Below are 14,732 nucleotides of genomic sequence, written 5' to 3'. Positions count from 1 at the left end.
GTAAATGTGAAAACACTGAAAGAAGAGGTACCTGTTTAGAAGAGCTTGTTTAGGTACATGGAAAGAAGGAAAGGGATGAGAACGATCCCCCCCAAAGAAGAATCAACAGGATTTTAGAGACTAAGTTAGCATAGCCTGGGGAAGGGAGGTAATAAATAAGAAGCCTAATGGTAAAGAGAATGGTCCTACCTAAACAGAAATAGGGAAGTCTGCATAGAGGCAATTAAAACTTTGAGAGTCAATGAGTTCCCAAGGAGAGATGAAGACAAGCAGTGTAGTAAACTGCTTTCAGTGGGTTTTCAACTTCTTTTTTTTTTTTTTTAGATTTTATTTATTTATTTGAGAAAGAGAGAAAGAAACAGCGTGACAGGGGAGAGGGTCAGAGGGAGAAGCAGGCTACCCACCAAGCTGGGAGCCTGATGCTGGACTCAATCCCAACCTGAGCCGAAGGCAGTCACTTAACCAACTGAACCACCCAGGTGCCCCATGGGTTTTCAACTTCTGTTCCCCACCTTGACCTTCTTTGTGAAATTTTCTCTTAGTTATCACCCTACCTCCCCTCAGCCATGAGCTTCACTTGAAGTTGTTCTCAGATCCAGAAGGTGGGTCCTAATTAGTCTAAGCCAATGATGGTCATTCCCATCTCCGTTAGGCCACGGGACACAAATCTAAGCAATTAGATTTAAGAAGTTGGCTAGGAAGCCCCTAAGGAGGCTTGAGAGAAGATAGCCTCCTGTTTTCTTCTGGAAGTTGTTCCATCTCTGTCTTGACATGAAACTTGGGACAGCTCTGCCATCTTGGGCCCCTGGAGTGTCAGGCTTCACTGGGCACAAGCATCCTGTGATAACCAGAAACCAAACCTTGGGAAATCCTTCAGATGCAGAGAACTGGAGGAGAAAACAAATGCAGTGAAACACAGAGAAGGATTAGTCAGACGCCAGGAAGACAAAGAAAATCAAGTTAGGCTCTGAAGCCTAGGTCTCAGGGAATTGAAAAGAAGCCAGGGATTTTGACAGGGTTTATGCTGGGCTGAGGTAAAACTTTCCAGTGGAGAGAGAGTGAGTTAGACTTGAGAGGAAGAACTGGGAGACAATCATCCTTCCAGACCAGCTTCTTCACAGAGCTGCACTTGACAGGATTCCTGAGGTGATTCTGGGGTCCGCAAAAGGTTGTTCCTGAGCTATGAAACACATTCGCTTTTGAGCAAGTAGCATTCATAGCGTCTGGGCGAGTCACTCAAAAACCAGCCTCAATGCAGCTATTGTTCAGATGCACCCCGTCAGTGTGAAAAGATGGGCTGAAATGGACTTTGCTGCCTGAAATTAAGTGTGATCACACTCAGCAGCCTCGGGAAACCCTGCCATTCAGACCTCAATTAAGGGAGGCTGGGAGCCATGGGGAGCTGGGAGTGGCCCTCGGAAACAGAAGGGGTTCTTTCTCTGGTATTTTCCCTGATGGCAGCCCGAATCCCATGTGAATGGTCTTCCTCTTCCATGATTCGCATTTCCTGCTTTCAGCAGATCCTTCTCACTTCTCCCTCCGAGGGAGAATCTGGACCCTTGGGTGAGAGTGGCATGTGACTTCACGAGCTGTTGGAATTAACTAAAGCGTACTCATTCCCAATCTGTCTCCCCCGAGGACCCCCACCCCCCAGCAGCTGCGAACTCCCAGCGGGGGCCGTGGCCGAGACCAGCTGGCCGCGTTCCTCACCCCTGCTCAGCCCGGGCCCCGCAGAATCAGCCCACACTGACACCAAGGCAGCTGGGGAAAGCCGAGGTAGCTCCTCCAAATACAACTCTTTCTCTACCCTGCCTTGAAGATCTGGCACTTCGATTTCCCAGAAAGTCTGGACTGGGTTTGCTTTGAGAAAAGGTGAAGCCAACAAGAGGCAGAGTTCAGAAAATGGTGCTGAAGGGCAAACCTTTCTAGCTATTAGGCAACATTCGAGACTTCAGAAAATGCAAATAAAAATACCGAGGCTTGCTCGGGCAGTGGCTCATCAGAAGGGAAAGTAAGATTTGGTTGTCCAGTGGGGGCACAGCCTATTCTTTTCTGATTTCACAGGTTTGTGGGCGCTCACGTCTCGGGGCAGCTTTTACTCCCCCGGCGGGGGCCGGGGCAGGGGGGAGCTGGCGGAGGATGGCAGGGGTACAGAGGGTGGATAGCGGGTGCATAAAGCGTTTACTGGCTAAAGATGCCTCTACTCTGCCAAAATTGCGTTTATTTGTTTAAATATACTTCGCTGCCTTTAGTTTAGCAAAACTAAATCCCTCCTCAGCCCCCACGGAGACCGGGTGATTGGGTTTCAGGGTGAGGTTGCAGCGAGGGCTTTGGGGGGGCGTTCACGAGCCAGCTGCTCCCACAGCATTCATTTATTCATTTTATTTCCAGTCCCTAGGCTGGTTTTACACTTTGCTTTTGTGTAAGAGAATCAGGATTAGTGGGTCTTTTGTTAGTAAGGGGGAGAGGGAGAGAAGCAATTCCTTTGAGCTTCACACACATGGGCCGCCTCCCAGGCAAAGCTCAAAGCTTTGATTTACTTCTCACTTGCTGACTTTTTCAAGGAAAAAACAAAAAAGGATCCTCCGCGTCAGGCTGCTCTGTTGGAAGCTTGGATGGCAATGATTGGGGTGACTGGCGTCTCCAGAATCAAGTTCGCAGCCACCAAGCCAGGGTTTCATTTGAGCTCCATAAAGATAAAGTGTCCCCAACCTGGTAAGAAGAGACCAGCGGGAGCCTGCTTCTCCCTCTCCTCCCTGCTTGTGCTCTCTCTGGCTCTGCCTGTCTCTCTCTCTCTCTCAAATAAATAAAATCTTTAAAAAGAGAGAGAGAGAGTTGGGAGCATTCTTCTATGTTGAAAGAAATGCCTCATTATCACACGGCAAAAGGCATTATTGGGTGGTCCTTGTCTGAGAGCTGAACAGAGCATACGGATGCCTACTTGATTCTTTGGAAGAATTAACATTATTTTTCCCTACTTGGAAATGCTGAACTGCTAGCAGGGTCCAAAGTCCCCCTCGTTGGCCAGCTTGTCCAGGTGGAGTGACCTACCTCAGTCTCCTCCACTGAGCAAATCACCCAGCCTCTTCGAATGGAATTGCTAAACCCATCCACACATGCACGCACGCACACACACACACACGCACCATGTAACCTTTTTTTTTTTTTTTTTTTTGGTTGTTTTTTAAGACTGGGAACAAAATTACTAAGCAAAATTTCCCGATGAACACTTCTCTCTTTTATTTTTGAGGACAGAGAAAGACAAAGTGAAAAAGGAGCCTCCCCTTATCCTCCTCCCCTTCCCCCTCACAGCCCAGAATCAAAACACTATTCGGAGGATGGAGCAGAGATGGAAAAGGTCAGGAAAATTAGGCCTTGTCTATTGACTGGCTCGGTTAGGAACAATTGTTGCTCAGCAGCTGTTCTTCTGAAGCTGGGCCTGAGCGCAGACTCGGGGATGGAGTGGGGCACAGGCATGCGGGGCAGTGAGGAGTAACATCGAATAGTTTTTGCACCTCAGGAATGATGGGCTTTATTTCTCAAAAAGAGCAGAGATCCTGTTTCTGGGTAGCTGTTACCAGAAACCGGTTTTAACTAAACACAGTTGGACTCTGTGCGTGTGTGTGCGTGTGTGTGTCTCAGTAGAAGGGGGAGGAAGAGAAGGGAAAGAGAGAATAAAGTCAAATCCATTCAACCTTTCATTGTGTATTTTTTTTAATGTAGAAAAAACCTGAAAATTTTCAGCCAAATGAAAAGCAGTAAAGTGGTTGAGAAAGACTTTATGACTAAGAGAGGATTGCAATGGAAAATATGTAAAAAGAGAAGTTAAACCAGCTGGCTTATTTAATTTTGGCTTTCCCCCCTTTTTACTTTTTTTTTCTTCAGCTTAAACGGGGGAAAAATGTACTGTGTAAATATTCAGTGTTTTTCCTAGTATTTAGTCTTAACAAAATTCTTCACAGGACTTAGTTTAGTGGATCTCTGGGGATTGGGCGTGAACGTGACATTTCACCCCTGGGTCAGAGGCCACTTCCTGCTCCGACATGTAAGTAAAAGTTCTCACTGTCCCATGGGTCTCCTGTGCTCAGGAGTGGGGGTGGGGTGGGGGCTCAGAGGGTCGGAGTGGGGGATGGGGGGGAAGCTCAATGACAAGTATTTCTGACATTATTTTATTGTAAGAACACTTCTCTTCCCATTCTGATTGCCTATCCAGGAACTAAATCTCAAAATTCTACTCCAAAGTACATATTAATTCATATATTTCCAGTTTATTAATTTATTCATGCCTTCGATAAATATCCTGCGAAGCACTGTGTTAAGTGCTGGGGAATTAAAGGTAACTAAAATATATCCCCTGCCTTGTATATCCTCAAATAAATAGGAGAGACAGGTATCCAGACCGACAATCCCAGCAATTACAGAGAGTTCTATGCCACAGCAGAACCGGAAAAAAATAATGCTGCCTAGGAGGGCATGGAAGACATTTAGGGAGTGGTGATACTGGAACTGAGTTTTGTGAGCTAAGTGGGAGCATACCAGGAGACCGAGGAGCGGAAGAGCATGACAGGCGAAGGGAAGAGCCATGGAAAAAGCCTTGTTTTCCCCCTTGGGTAACTGGACAAGTCTGTGATATCTTAATTCTGATTGGCGTTCTAAGAACCTAGGATGAAAAACTGAATGGAATGGGACAGAACTGGCTCATGGGGTTCAGAGTTTGAAAGCAAGGAGCCCCCAAAGGCAGCATTCAGGGATAGAGGTAGAATTAAACCTAGTGGAAAATCACACCCGCACGGCATCCTAAAGGGACGGAGCAGAAAAGACAAACCCAGCGATAGCGAAGCTGGAAGCAGCAAAGGGTTGAGGCCGTGAGTAGGAGGTAGAGGCTGCAAAGAAGCCTTTGCACAGAGCTGTAGGGGATTCTTAGAGGCAGCCTAAAGGCCTGTCTGCGGTGGGGGAGGGCAGTGTTAAAGGCATAGACCCTGCTCAGGCAGGGTGGAAACGAAAAGTACAACTTGTCAGGAAATTAAGGTCAGTCCTCATGACCGACGCCCAGACAAGTGAAAAGGATGGTAGAAAAGGCAGAGTCAGGGCCTCTACGACGAGGAGCCTTGCAAAGCATGCTCAGTGGACTGAACTGTCCTCCCAGCTGGGATTTCCCCCCCTCACCTCCCCCGGGGTAGCAATGCCACCGCTGACCATTACCAGCGTGTTGTTACGTGGTTCACAAATGCTGTTTTAAAGATTTTTAGTAGCTCTATGTTTATTGCGTGCAACTCAGAAATACATGAGCACTTTATACAGCTATAAAAACTGCTTAAGAGGAGGCGAACATAGATAGTAGCATGGTGAGTTGATCTGTAGAAAACAATTAAGAAAATACCTTAAAAAGGGTGTTATAAAAATATAGCAAAAGTTGAGAAGGTGGTCTATAAATGATTGACGTTTGAAAATGTTGGCAATAAGCAATGGGGAACCCCTGCTAAGTTTTAGGCATGGGACTATATTCTAGAAGGCTGTTCTTGGGGGGGGGGGGTCTTGTGTGGGAACTTGAGGTATTTCTTAAGGGGGAATTGTATTTACCTTCCAGAACTAAGGTAAACTCTGAACTCCAGGTTCATGTTTCAATATAAAGTCTAATTTAAACCCTAAAGTACTTAGACAATTTTTCATGGACCTCCTTTTATTTATTTATTTATTTATTTTTTTAATTTTTTTATTAACATATAATGTATTATTTGTTTCAGGGGTACAGGTCTGTGATTCATCAGTCTTACACAATTCACAGCGCTAACCATAGTACATACCCTCCCCAATCATGGACCTCCTTTTAGTAATTTGAAATACGCATGACTTTATTCTAATTTTGAACAACTCGACGTATATATATAAGTGAATAATTTTGGTAAAAATGTTCAGTGGTCAAAATGACTTCCATGGTGGGGCGCCTGGGTGGCTCAGTCATTAAGCGTCTGCCTTCGGCTCAGGTCAGGATCCCAGGGTCCTGGGATCGAGCCCCGAGTCGGGCTCCCTGCTCAGCAGGAAGCCTGCTTCTCCTTCTCCCACTCCCCCTGCTTGTGTTCCCTCTCTTGCTGTGTCTCTCTCTGTCAAATCAATAAATAAAATCTTAAAAAAAAAAATGACCTCCATGGTATAATAAGACACTAATTATGTCTATTAAATGTTAGTAAGTCTGTGTCTTTGTAATTATGTAGTCAATTTTAGTCACATAGACCCTGGTGCCTTATTTTTTAAAATATGTCTGGTACTTTATACATTAATCATTTTTTTTATTTCCTATATTTTGCGGTGGTTTGACATCCGGGAAGGACTCCATCCAGGATTCGCTAATTCCTAGAGATACTAAACAATTTGCCTGCAAGCACAGCTTTCATATGCAAGCCAACCCCTCCGGAATCCATACTCTCATCCACCTCCTTCTATCAGGCACTGTGGTCTGGGACTCTATCCTGTGCCCTTAATCATCCCAAGGCCAATCACTAGACAACTAGAGACCAGCCTTCTAGCCTGTCAAAATTATTCAAACTATTTAATCCTAAACCTGCATAGGTGCTTACCCTGCCTTGCCCATTTCTTCCTGAGAAAACCAACATAAACACTGTTGCTCATGCTTTCCCCTCACTCCTGCCTCCTGACCAACCCTGGTGCTGCTCCGTGTGGCTTTGCATGGCTTAACATGTCTCATCTTCTTGTGAATTGTAAACAAAAAGCTTTTTTCAAAAAGAATTACCTCTGTGGCTTTTATCTTACCATACCTGATCAAAGCAAATCTCAGGTACATTTTAAAATACATTAAAGAGGGCGCCTGGGTGGCTCAGTCGGTTGAGCGACTGCCTTCGGCTCAGGTCATGATCCCAGGGTCCCGGGATCGAGTCCCACATCGGGCTCCCTGCTCTGCGGGGAGCCTGCTTCTCCCTCTCCCACTCCCCCTGCTTGTGTTCCCTCTCTCGCTGTGTCTCTTTCTGTCAAATAAATAAATAAAATCTTTAAAAAAAATAAAATAAAACACATTAAAGAAACTCAATAAATATTTGTTAAATGAATGAATGAATGGATATCTCTACCCCCTAAACACGTTTCTCTTTTACTTTATTAAAATTGTTCTCATGTGGCTAAAAGCCATTTACAGTAGCTACCCATCCAACCAAGACCTGGGTTATGAGAAATTGGAATTCAGAGTAATTTACACATTGCAAAATGACATGAAGAAACTATGGCCGGCAAGACGGTGCTGTTTCTTTATTCCAGGAAGAAATCCAAAGAGGACTTTTTTCCAGCCAACACACCCATATTACTGTATCTTCCTGTATGAGATGTTATTTTTTTTCTATGCCAGGTGGATTAACTGCTGTAACAAATAACCATAAATCTCCATTGCACAAGATAATAAAAATTAATTTCTTAATCACTAAAATCCGATGCAGGTGTTCATAGTTGGACCGCTCTCCTGGCTGACTCCGTGACTCAGCAGTTGAGGATTCTTCCCTCTTGTGGTGCTGTCAGGTTCAAAACATGACCTCCAAGGTCACTAGAGGAGGTGGAAAAATTATGGGAAAGGCCTATCAGATACATACCCAACTTCACACACAGGTGCCATGTAAAAAGGCATAAAAAGTCTCTGACTGGGCAGCCACTTCCCAGCACCCCCTTAGCACTGGGGAAGAGGAGCTCAAACTTTTGGCGGTCAGCTAACCTTTTCCACCAGTCCAAGACATATTTCCCAGGACTGCATGGAGGTGCTAGAGTAACTATGAGTTGGTCCAGTGGTAAGGTAAACCAGTATTTCTTCATCACTTTGGGGTCATGAATTTGATAAAATTGATAGACCCTCTCCCTAGAAAAACATATAAGAATAAGCACACATAATTTTCATGGCATTTCAGAAGCTCCATGGATTCCCTGAAGGCCATCCACTGAGATCCTAGAGGGTCATAAGCCTACACTTGTGGTATTGTGGAGATTATTTAGCTCAGAGATATATTTTGAATAGTGTTGTAAGTCATGAACCATGAGCTAACCTAAATTAGATTTTTTCCTGCCAAACTGGGGTCTAATTTTTTTAAAAAATTGTTAGAACTAAGAATCCAGAATATCAATAGTGTGTTATCCAGCTTTGAGGGACTAGTTTTGCACTGAGCAGAAATTCCTATCTCTGTTACTGCAAAAGATTTTATGTTGATATCTTGCCATCCATCTGCCACTCTCCAACCCACTTCACATGCCAACCAGAGTGACACCTAAAAACTTGAATTTTGGCATGTCCCTTCTAAAAACCTTTCAGTGAAGAAAGACCTAAACCTTTAAAATGAATGAAAGTCCCTGAGTAAACTGGCCCCACCTGCTTCTCACATTGTGAGCTGCTTTGCTTTTTGTACTCTCTCCTAACTGGCTTTTCTTTCCTTTCTCCTACCTCAGGGCCTTTGCACATGCCTTTGCAGCTTCTTTGAATTGTTTTGTCTTCATTTTTTATGTAGTTAACTGTCACTTTTCCTCCAGATGTCAGCTCAACTGTCACTTTCTCAGAGAAGACTTCACAAAGACACCAAGTCAGTCAGTCCTCTATATGTTCTTAAAGTATGCTTTAAGTTTTTCCCCTAATGTTTATCACAGTTTATAACAATGTGTGTGTGGTTATTTGATTTGTCTGTGTCACTCCACTAACAGGTAAAATTCACGAGGGCAGAAACTGTGAGCATCTGGTATGACAACTCAGTATCTGACTTAGTGCATGGACTGTAATAGGCATTTAATATTTGTTGGATGGATAGATGGATGGATGAATGAATGAATGGATAGTGCCTATGCTTTGCTCTGTAGTTTGAAAAAGAAAAAATTAAGTGGTAAAGGATCTTGAAACTAAATTATTTTCTCATTCTGAGAAATGAACAGAATAGCCAAGTTAAGATTTGCTATGATTTTGAGGAACTTTACATTTAAGCAATGACTTTTACTGTGCTGTGTAGCAACCTCTGCTCTTAGATAACTTCTAATCCAATAGGAGAAACAAGCAGCAAAACATGTTTTCATCATTATTTTAAATTGCCACAAAGAGAACGGCTCACTGATGGGGTAAGGACAGTGGAAGGGGGCTCTCTTTTTTTTTATTATTTTTTTTTAAAGATTTTATTTATTTATTTGAGACAGAGAGAATGAGAGACAGAGAGCATGAGAGGGAGGAGGGTCAGAGGGAGAAGCAGACTCCCTGCCGAGCAGGGAGCCCGATGCGGGACTCGATCCCGGGACTCCAGGATCATGACCTGAGCCGAAGGCAGTCGCTTAACCAACTGAGCCACCCAGGCGCCCAGAAGGGGGCTCTCTTTTAAAAAACTGGTGAGTAGGAGACTTCTGGGCTAATTTAGGAAAGCCTCCTGGAGCACCGAGTCCTTTGCTAATTGTTGAAAGGTCTCTAATGACACTTCTTTTTTGAAGTGTATTTGGCACCCTGAGTGCCAACAAAAGATTTTCCCCGCAAGTCTTGCTCCTCAGCTTTTCTGTTTTATTGTCATAAGGATACAGCTATGAATTATGAGAAAGGCTGGGAAGACAAGGATCAGACTGGCATTTTAGTCCCCCAGCAGAGACCAAGACTCTAAACAGTTTTGCCTCACACTCTTTCTGATAGATTTTATTATTCTTCAAAATATTCACTATGTCTGCATATGGGATGATTGTACGTTCCTCTCTGATTCGGCCATGTGGTTGCCTCTGGCAGGTGACATGGCAGTGGAAGTGACAGGTGCAGATGCTTTGAGAATCATCGTGAGGTTCCACCACCTTTTCCTTCTGACCCAAGGCTCATCATGTTCTCAGATGGGAATCTTCTATCAACGTGGATCCCAAAGTGAAGAGGATGAGGGATGGAGCCAGAGTTTACCTCAACCAATATGGAACACGAGCTATAAAAAATAATTCGTTTTTATTCTTGTAAGGAACTGAAATTTGAGGGTCGTTTGTTATTGTGGCTTAACCCAGGGAAAGATGACCGATACACTTTCCTTCACAAAAATTATATATCATTTGACTCAAATTTAGAGCTATACGCCTCATGAAAAAAATGGTCATTCCCATTTGGGTGAGTCGTCCATCAGTGTTTTCCAGGTGCAAAGCTTCAGGAAGGCATAAATGCCATCAAGAGGAAGTGGAATTCTCAACCAGTAAAGCCAGTAGGCTAACTTTTATATTCACCAACTTCAACAATATGGAAGCCAGCTTGCCTTGCAGCTCTGCTGGAAGTGCCAAGAGGATCCCATCTGAGATATGGAGGAAAATTTGCAACAAGAGATTGCTATCAATCAGACAGGGATTTCCTTTCCTAGTTAGGAAAATCAATGGGGTGGGGGGAAGAGATTTATCTGCTGATTTATACAGAAACAAGAATAGTCAGAGCTCGTCGTAATATCATTTTTAATAGTAACATCACATAGAGAAGTATAAAAGAAACTCACTCAAGACAAAAAGAGTTTGTACAGATTGGCCAAGTTCTTGCTTAATGTTCCTTCCTCCTCCTCCTCCTCCCATTCCTGTTCCATTTCCCTTCTCTGTCTCTCTTCCTTGTCTTTACCCTAAATCTACTCATGGCCATCTTTGGAAGATGCGAGGATAATAAATATAAATAGATATATAGAGATGTTCCTTACTGAAATCAAAAGATAAATTAAATATACTCTTATTTCGAGGAGTTTAGTCCATTTATAACTCTAAAATATTAAAAGAACTTCTTAACCCTAAACCTCTAACGTTTGAAAAACCTTCCAAAAACAACTATATTTGAAGGCTTTTGACACTTTCTTTTAAGAAATGCCAAAGTGTATTCTCATTTCCCCAGGCTTGCCCAGCCATGAACAGCTTCAGTTCAAGCTTTCCCTGAGTACCTGCTAGGATCATAAATCTGTCTTCATGTAGAACTTGTACTTTTAAAGTGTGGATTATCTTACTGAAGATCATCTTTTTGCCATGAGCTTTCTATCCCAAGGTCAGTTCCCCTAAACACACACACACACACACACACACACACCAATATTCCTAAACTTCAACTGCAGTGCACATTGTCAGTTATGACTCCCTATTATCAAGCAATACTGCCCTTCCTCTAAATGTGCTGAGTTTCTAAAATATTCAATAGGAGGTGTGCAAAGCTAAACTTACCATTAAATCACTCAAGTCGCTTGCTGGAAGCCGAGCATTGATATGCAATTTATCCACTTCAGTGTTCCGTTCCTGAAACACATTTTCAACCAGGAGTAGGAACAGTTCAATTTATGTGCCATGGTGTCTGAATTTGCAAAGATTTTCTGGTAATCTGAGGAGTTATACTGAGTTACTCTCAGCAAATATTTTGCTTTATTTTTGTAGTTTTGTGATACAGTGAAAAGAGCTCTGGATGCCAAGTTAGGAACTGAGGGATTTCTAAACGGGTTTTATATACAATATTTTTGTAACCTAACAAAAAATGTAAATGGTTTACAATTTCATGACCATGAATATGATGAACTGCTCTTTGATCTGAATTGCTCTAGTTCAATGTCGAATAGTTATAATCAGATTGATCTGCATGAGAATTCAATGCTAATTATGTATACATACGGAAGAGAGCTGATTTTCCATAATGACTCTATGGTTTAAAACCATCAAAAGAAAGGGAGTATTGCAAAATTCACCACTCCGAAAATACTACAGTCCATCAATTAAGCAATACATGAAGCATGTAATGACGATAATTTCTGGGTATGTCAACCAAGAAAAAGGCAAGCTAGTTGTTATGTTGCCTCACCATAAGAATGATGATTGTGTTAGTGCTTGGGTAGGTCATTCCCTACACCAGCTCAAACTTTGAGGGAAGACAAAATGGATTTGCTGAGCTGGCTCTTTTCTTTAATGCCAGATGCCAAGTAAGTCAGTGTCTTAGGATATCTGTGCTATCAAAACCACAAAATACCCAATTTGTGACTTTAGAGAAACCAAGTCACTGAAGGTGAGAACCTGAAGTGGAATTTGCAGACATCTTGTTCATTCCATTCATTTTAACAATGCGATTATGAAGACCAAGAAAGGCAGGCTATCGTGTCCAAAACAATCACATATCTAGTAATAACAAACGTAGCAAAGGACTTTGCCCAAGTCTGTAAACTCCTAGCTCAGGTCTTTCTTCTCTGCCATGTCACTGGGGAACCAACATTGGTTCCTAAAACTGAATCTAAGAGGAACAAGCACGAAATGTGAAGCTTTCAATTAGGATTCAGAACTATAGAATATCCCTTTGAAATTTTTGAATCTAGTAACAAAAATAAAAATGAAGTCCTATTAAAGAAGTTTCAAGTATGTTCATTTTCCCCCCTGTGCTATAAAAAAATAAAAGACCTGCTAGTCATATATCAAGCTACCAAGAGAAGTTCATAAATTTTCTGCTCCAAGTAACATTGCATTACTCTTACCCATTTGGAATATCCCTAAAGGTGAAGAATTATATATGAGATACAAAAGAGAAAGACATGGCTCTAGAGTAAAATTATCTCTAAATCAGAAATGCTGACTTAATTTCGTTTTTCTTCTTGTCATTAACATTATTGTCTAAAACATTAATTTTTCTATTATTAAATTGATATTATACTGGATTCATTACTCACATACATTCATATATATATAATGTGACCATAAAATATGAAACTGAGTCTTGTAAACACCCTCAAGTGAATGCAAACATACACAAGGCTGCTGTCAGATTGAGCAGAGTTACTTAGATCAAGACACCACAAACTCAATGCTGCCACACATTTGCGCAATTTTTGTTGTTGTAGTGTTTGCTTTTTTTGGAAATTGCCTTCACAGCAACGACTTTACACAATTAAATTTAATCTTACTATTATAGCCACACCCTGTGTTTCACCATAGTCTTATCACTTTTTTTTTTTTTTTTATCCCCCACATTTTCTTCAGACTCAGCTCCTGGTTATTTCCTCCTATTAAAAAATAAATAAAATTTGTTTTCCAAAGGCACGGGTCTGCTACCAATCAATATCACTTGGAAAGAATATTAATCAGGTTCTTTAAAATATTTAAGGAAAATCGGATTAGCCATGGCAAGAACATTGGAAAACTCATGACCTCCTAATTTCTACTATAGGAAGAGACTGATTTCATCAATATGAACACATTCTGGCACACTTCTTGAACATTAGTCTTTTTGACTTGAATAACCAACATCGTATAGTTTACACTTTCATGGGTATCTCTCTAAAATTTTTCTATAAGGTAATTTGAAGCCAAAGCTGAAAGTGTTCCTGCTACACATCTTAGACTATTATATCTCTTCTTCCTTGTGCAAAAAGGGCAGAAACATTTGAGCTGTCATGATTTTCAACTACTCAATGAAGCCACAATGCCAACAAATCTCAGTTTATTAGTGCTTGAACTATAAAATTTCAAACAGGTACTGTGTATGTGTGTGCACATGTGTGCATGGGCACATGTGTGTGAATGTGTGTATCTGGGCATAGTGGAGTGAGGCAGTTATTTGTGTCTAATTGTTCTCAGTAAAAAAGTTTTTTCAGCCTGCCCCAAGACAACTATTCCAGCTAATCTGTGCTGGAGCCCTTGGGGACATTTGGAAGAGAGCAGAAGACCCTTCATTTCCAATTTCCCATTAGCCTAGAACCTCCTTACCTCTTCCAAATACCCTCAGCCTGGGCTGCAGAGGTTAGAACCTCCTCAGTGAGTAGGTTGCTTTTTCCACCTGGAGCATGGGCTCCTGCTAGGACAGAAAATGGGCAACCCATGAGAAAGGATGATTCCCTCTTTCTCTTAGGACTATACCCTGAAAAATCAGGAAAAAGAGAAGAGGCACAGGAAAGCTAACTCATATGCCAAGTTGGTGGGCAATAGAATGTAAGAAAGGTTATCAGGTGAGGATCTGGAATCAGGCTCGCTGAGATTGAATTCTGGTTCTAAGCTTACTTTATGGACCTAGACAACATCCATAAATTCCCCTATGCCTCCATTTCCTCATCTGTAAAATGGGACTCATACTCCTGACATTATAGAGTTACTGGAACATTGCTTGGGACAAGATGAGCATCCAATGAATATTAACTACAATTATTACTAATGACTATCACCTATTGAGAGTTTACATTTCTAAGAGCCCAGTAATGTAGCACACACATCCCTTAGAATTCTTCCCATGAATTTCTTTTTTTTTTTTTAAGATTTTATTTATTTATTTGAGAGAGAGAGAATGAGAGAGAAAGCATGAGAGGGGGGAGGGTCAGAGGGAGAAGCAGACTCCCTGCTGAACAGGGAGCCCGATGCGGGACTCGATCCAGGGACTCCAGGATCATGACCTGAGCCGAAGGCAGTCGCTCAACCAACTGAGCCACCCAGGCGCCCACTTCCCATGAATTTCTACTTTCCAAAGTGAAATAAAATCTCAACCAGTTGTTTAATGCTGATGTTTCCTTTCTTTGGCTAGCATAATCATTAGTTTATAGTACACGTATCTATGTCATTCTAATTTTTTGTAATGGTAAATTTTACCTTCTCTTATGTACCTGCAAATTCCTTGAATATAGAAAAGGAAAATTTGGCAAACATGAAAACAAATACATAGCCTTCACTCACCCCTACTACGTCTGCATTCTAGTCATTCTTCAGTGTCAACCAAGATAACTCACATCCTACCAGAAAAGACAGAACAGAAGCCAGTCATGACAACCCCTTCT

The 14,732-nt window shown here is 42.0% G+C and overlaps 1 long non-coding RNA gene across 1 annotated transcript; it reads left to right on the top strand.

Moving 5' to 3' along the window:
- The first annotated feature begins 618 nt into the window (after positions 1-618).
- Positions 619-12,483, top strand: LOC117998896. The gene is made up of 3 exons (XR_004676123.1): positions 619-2,715; positions 3,963-4,045; positions 9,731-12,483. It is a non-coding gene; the product is annotated as an uncharacterized LOC117998896 (long non-coding RNA).
- The last annotated feature ends 2,249 nt before the right edge of the window (positions 12,484-14,732 follow it).

The sequence above is a fragment of the Mirounga leonina genome, unplaced genomic scaffold, assembly GCF_011800145.1.
Source record: "Mirounga leonina isolate KUSES-001 unplaced genomic scaffold, KU_Mleo_1.0 Mir_418, whole genome shotgun sequence".
Classification (NCBI taxonomy): Eukaryota; Metazoa; Chordata; class Mammalia; order Carnivora; family Phocidae; genus Mirounga; species Mirounga leonina.
Note: the sequence above shows the minus strand (reverse complement) of the source record. Positions and strands in the feature narration are given on the sequence as shown.